The 5,669-nt window shown below is 41.2% G+C and overlaps 2 protein-coding genes across 4 annotated transcripts in view; one reads left to right on the forward strand and one right to left on the reverse strand.

Annotated features, from left to right (window-relative positions):
- rnf170 (ring finger protein 170) overlaps positions 1-4,100 on the reverse strand; it is a 41,561-nt gene extending 37,461 nt beyond the window's left edge. The window contains exon 1 of one of the 2 annotated variants that reach the window (XM_020512564.2): positions 3,875-4,100. The gene's annotated coding sequence lies outside the window, so the exon portion shown is untranslated. The remainder of the gene's footprint in view (positions 1-3,874) is intronic. The other variant, XM_020512565.2, reaches the window with a different exon arrangement.
- polr2b (RNA polymerase II subunit B) overlaps positions 1-5,669 on the forward strand; it is a 171,833-nt gene that overhangs the window by 59,999 nt on the left and 106,165 nt on the right. The gene's annotated exons all lie outside the window — the stretch shown is intronic.

The raw sequence follows: 5,669 nt of genomic DNA on the forward strand, positions 1-5,669 counted from the left end.
GGATTTACAGCGTCAGTTGCTTCCTTAAGTGGTCCAAGCACCTTAGTTTCATGAGAGTTGACTGATACTGTCCTACGGTTTCTTGTACAATGGCTTAACCGACATATTTCAAGCATCCAATGTCAAATGAGAAGATAAATGTGATTTTTCCATATTTTCAATTATTTTCAAAATTTGAAGACATACTGAGCAAACACTTGGCAAACAAGACCGATAATGAATCAATGCCATTTCAACATGGTGAGGCAAGTTTAGAAAAATAGAGGATCCTAGCCTTTGAAAACAGAGGGAAAAATGTGCAAAAACAAGGAAGTAACGTTCAGGTTAAGGCCCAGCAAGAATATTAAGTTCAATTCTGGATGTCACACATCTGGAATAGCTTTGAGACCATGGTAAAAGAATAGAGGAGGTTGACTGGAATGACACTTGGATGAGTGACTTCAATTATGCAGTGACTATAGAAGCAAGATTTGTTCTCCTTGGAGCAGGGAAAGTTTAGTGCATATTTTATGGTGATGAGACCTAGTAAATAGCTGACTAGATTTAAGATAATTGGTAAAAGAACCTGACGGAAATGAGTCACTTTGTTTCCTATACAACAGATTATGTTGATTTTGGAATCCACGGTCTGAATAATGGTGGAAGCAGGTTCAATAGTAACATTGAAAAGCAAATTAGGCTTGTGCTTGAAAAGGAAACATTTGAAGACAGCGGTAAGGTTTAGGAGAATTGGACAAAGTGTATAGTTTTCTCAGAGTCTATCATTCTATGATTTTACGAATAAGCTGTTTTATTTGCCATCAGATGAACATATCGAACAGGATTCATCTCTGATACTCAATACCCTTGAGTGTTTGCTGCCTGATTGGCTCTAATTCTCACAATGCTCCACTCTATCTGACAAATTTGTGATCCTTTAATTTGGAACTCTGTGCTGCCTCTGCTCCCTATGGCATACTACTGGCAAATTCAGCTATCTACACCTAAAGCTTTAGAATTTCCATGCTAAATCTTCCAGTGAACTGGTAGTAAATCTATGGAATAGATCCCCTAGGTGACATCGGAAGCTGACAGGCATGATTAATTTAAATGAGATCTATTCAGAAAATTATATTTTGGGGACACGGTAAAGTAAGGGTAATTTGAAACACACTTTTTAACGTAAGATAGAGTCAAATAAAGATGTGACAATAGTATATGGGATTTTTCAAAATAGGTATGGCACAAAGAAATGAAAGGTCAATGCTAATCACTACTTCATTGATTAGTTGGTGGTTCAAAGCTGGGGAAAGGTTCAACATGGAATATCGAGCATGTGCGTGAAGGACAGGAGGACATGGCAGAAGTCACTCCAATTGCCTTAAGTTTAATGATAAAAGATTTCCAAAGGGTGGAAAGTTTAGTAGATGTAAGTGATCTGAAAGATATTTTTGTCTGCAGGTAGATAGTGTGGAAAATGTGAAAGGAGAGGTTGAGTTTTTGTTTTAAAAAAACCCTGAAGAGCAACATTAGTGCCTGAAATAACCAGCATCAAATTGAAATGGAATTTGTAGCATTGGGAAAAACATAATTTTTAAAAGTACATAGTCCAAGGAGCAGGCTTTGATGGAACTAAGTATCTTCCATTTATAAAATTTTGTGATCCCACTGTAAAAATGATGGTTGTTATAAAGCTTAGTCTGCAAGAGGTTATAATGTGAGTTATGCTCATGGTTCGATTAAGATTGTTACAATTCATTCGAAGATCATCATATGCAAAGCTTTCAGATTTTGTTCATTAACCATAAGGTATATGTCAAGAGTGATGGAATACTCCTCACTTGCTTGGATGAGTGCATCTCTAACAACACTAGAGGGCATAGGTTTGAGATGAGAGGGGAAAGATTTTAAAGGGACCTGAACGGGCAACTTTTTTACACAACGGGTGGTGCATATATGGAATGAGCTGCCAGAGGTGGTGGTGGAGGCGGGTATAATGCTAACATTTAAACAGCATCTGGATGGGTACATGAATAGGAAGGGTTTAGATAGATATGGGCCAAATGCGAGCAAATGGGTCTAGGTCAGATTGGGATGTCTGGTTGGCACGAACGAGTTGGACTGAAGGGTCCATTTCCATGCTGCATAATTCTATGATTTTATAACGTGCTAATTGTGATATGTTTGAGCAGGAACCCAGTCCCTAAAGCTCTCCAACGGGAGTCTTCTCAGCTTTTGACGAGTGTTTCTGTTTGATTAGTGGAGCATCAATCATCTCTTTTCAAATGGATTAGTCATCACTGTAAATGGAGAATAAATTTATTATATATCTTGAATAAAAAGTCAATCACTGTTGTGTTAAAGGACCTTGTATATAATGTTGCCAGTGTTATCCATTACAGTGTATACTGATGTGATTGGTGATGTGAAAACATATTTTCTCTTCAATTCTATTTCAGCAAAATGCTGGTTGAATACTTTATTGCACAGCAACTCGCTATGCTAAAAGGCTCTCTGGCTCCCGCTGGAAACACTGGCACAGTTTCAGCTGTAACCTTCTATTTGCTTACTCACCGCACAGCTGCTGGATGATTAGGCGTTGCCGCCACTGTGTTTACTAGCTTGTCTGCACTACAATATTGCTGACAAACTGCCTAGTTTGTGGCACTTCTGTATTCAGGACACTGCACATAACTGGGACAGCCAGCTGTTTGCATCAGGCCTGCAGAATCACAACAACGGGTTCCATTTATATTATTTTATTTCACAGACCTCCTAGAAAGCCAAACCAGATTTTACCCAGTTTTCCATCGCTATTGATTAATTGTTAGAGATTAATTAATCTGATTGCATGTTACACTAATAATAGTTATTGATCAACAGCAAAGATGGTAGAAGACATCTTGAACTTTGATCTGTTTTTGTTTATGGTCCTTAGCATCCAAACTGAAATTCTGAATTTTCTGCTTGCTCAGGAAAAAACAGAATCCCATTGGAAGATCATCACTACTTGTGCTGACAGCTACATATGTCCAGCCATTTCCAACATAATTGTGATATTTGTGCCCAACTCCACTAAAAAAAAACCTGACTGTTGTGTTCATTATTGTCTTCTTTGGGTTCTACCTGCTGGGAAGACAGTAGTTTGGCAAAAATAATTAATACCTCACTTAAAAGGCATCATATGGGAAAATCAGAAAAATAAAATTTATACCGGTGTAGTGAGTATGTTCTTTTAACGTTGAGGCTTACTGTGGTACATTGAAGAGAGTATAGCAAAGCAAAACAAAAAAGTGTATTAAAAATTGCAAATGTTTTCTTTCTTATAATCAACATCCTTCAACTTAAAATACTAAAAGTTTTAAAACCTTACATATCCAAGTTCAGTTACTATTGCTGAAGATAACTAACATTTCTCAAGTATTAACAGGGCTGAACGAAGGACAACCAAATTAAGAAAACATTCAGGTACAGGATGCAAATGTTTTCCAATGGATTATTCTTTGGAGATGGCTCCTTTAGAAAAACTGGGTTGAATGAGCCTGTCAAAATATTTACAAGGATGAAGGAGATAATACTGCAGCTACTGAATGAGACATACTTTAAAGATGTATTTAAAAGTATTTTCATAGTTGAAACTGTGAAGATTGGAAATCGGAAACAAAAAAAGGAGAAAAAAGTCCGCTGCCAGCTGACTGCCTTGCTGATTGCTTCCAGTTGTTTCTCTTCAAATCTCTGATTAACCCTCTCATTGTCACATTTCCTCTTGTTGCGCCTGCTAACAGTACGAGGAGCGAAATTCTCAGAAGCAACTACATTAAAAGAGGACATACAACATAATGAGCTGTATGATTACTAAAGGAAAGGGTTGAGGTTTGGTACCAGCAGGCCGCACCTTGTTACCTGTCCCTTCCAGGAGAAATAACTCCGTCGATACTTTCAACAATCGTGAGATTGTTACTGTCCGTATTGTTCCCGTCTACGAACGCCCCTTTCTTTCCTTTTTCTAGTCATACCGTGCCTCAAAAATCCGCCCAACTGCCGACCTGTCACTTTCCTAACTCTCCAAACCCACAAACATCAAAGGCCGCCAACTTCCAACCCATTAACGCAGGCGCAGTGACGCGAGTAAGGGGAGGGGCTTGGGATCACGGAGGATGGGAGCTGGCACAGGCTCGGTCCTGGAAGGCGGGACCTGAGTGGCGTTGTTCGCGCAGGCGCCGTGACGGCGTGTGTTTCGAAGGGCGCAGGCGCCGTGGTGGCGGGTGGGTCCAGCTGGAGCTGGAATGTGGTGACGTTGTGGCACCTCGGGCGGTTGGCGGCGCGAGCAGCGGCGACGGCGGCTTCTTTGTTGTCGGTGACGGAGACCGTGGCAGGGGGAGGGAGGAGGGAAAGAGATAAAGAGAGAGATGAACGTGGACCGGATCGAGTTGTGCGAGAGCCTGTTAACTTGGGTAAGTAATGGCGAAAGCCAAATGAAAAGCGATCGTCCCTGCATCTGGGGCCCGGCGTCCTGTCACTGTGAGACCGGCAAAAGGGAGTCTACCCTCCGTGGCCGTGCATCGCCCTAAAACGGAGTGGAGGAGGGGCCCCAGTGGCTGATGCTGCTTTTGTCGCTGCAGTTAATGACCCGTTCGCCATTGTATGTGTGAGAGAGACAGAGAGAAAGGCAAAAGACTGACTTCCTGTCTTTAGTTCCGATGGAGCCGCGCACACGGTTGACAGCGCCGTGTGGTCACCGGCATCGACATGTTCTGTGTTGGTATGTGTCAGCTGACAGGGCGGGCGTGCAGCCTGTGGTGTTGTTTAACCCGCTTTCATCAATGCCGTGTCAATGCCTCCGTCTCGATCACCGGCGTGTTTCTGCTTAAATTACTCTTCTTTCTCCCCACCCCCCCCCTTTACTTTCCCCTACTTCTCATTTCTCTGCCTCCTTCCACTTCGATTTACGTAGAATACACGATGTAGAAACGGTCAGTTTGGCCCATCTAGTTCGTTGTTGTTCATGCTGCGCCGAAATCTCTGTCCTTTGTAACCGCCTCTTCTCAGCCTTTCAGCATATTATTCTGTTCCATTTTCCTTCATGCCTGGCTTCCTTTTGAACGTATATAAGCTATTTGCTGCAGGCACTTTTTGTGGTAGTGATTTTCCAATTTTTTACTATTATGTCCTCTTGTTTCCATGTTGAATTTATTAGCAAATATCTTATGTTTGTAGCCTTTGGTTTTGAAATTTCCTGCAAGTAAGATGATTCTCTCCCTGTACATAACTACCCAACCCATGAGCAAATGGAAATTAAAACACACATGTTATGGCAAACCCCTTCAAAATGTATTAAGGTAGTCCAGGCTGTAGCTGTTTCTTATTTTAAAGGTAAATGCAAGGCATTGCATTACGGATGCAATTCACTTGGTTAAACTACTTGAAGTTAAGCAAAATGCACTTTATTTTCATACGACTTAAAACGTGGGCAAAATAAAAAAACTTAACTGTTGAAATGCATAACAAAATATTAGATAATTAATAGTAGTTAATATAACAAAGAGACCTTGGGAAGCATGTTCATAGTTCCTTGAAAGTGGAGTCGCAGGTATGTAGGATAGTGAAGGTGGTGATAACGCAGTGTGGAGCTGGAGGAACACAGCAGGCCAGGCAGCATCAGAGGAGCAGGAAAGTTGACGGTTTGGGTC

The sequence above is a fragment of the Rhincodon typus genome, chromosome 1, assembly GCF_021869965.1.
Source record: "Rhincodon typus isolate 14 chromosome 1, sRhiTyp1.1, whole genome shotgun sequence".
Classification (NCBI taxonomy): Eukaryota; Metazoa; Chordata; class Chondrichthyes; order Orectolobiformes; family Rhincodontidae; genus Rhincodon; species Rhincodon typus.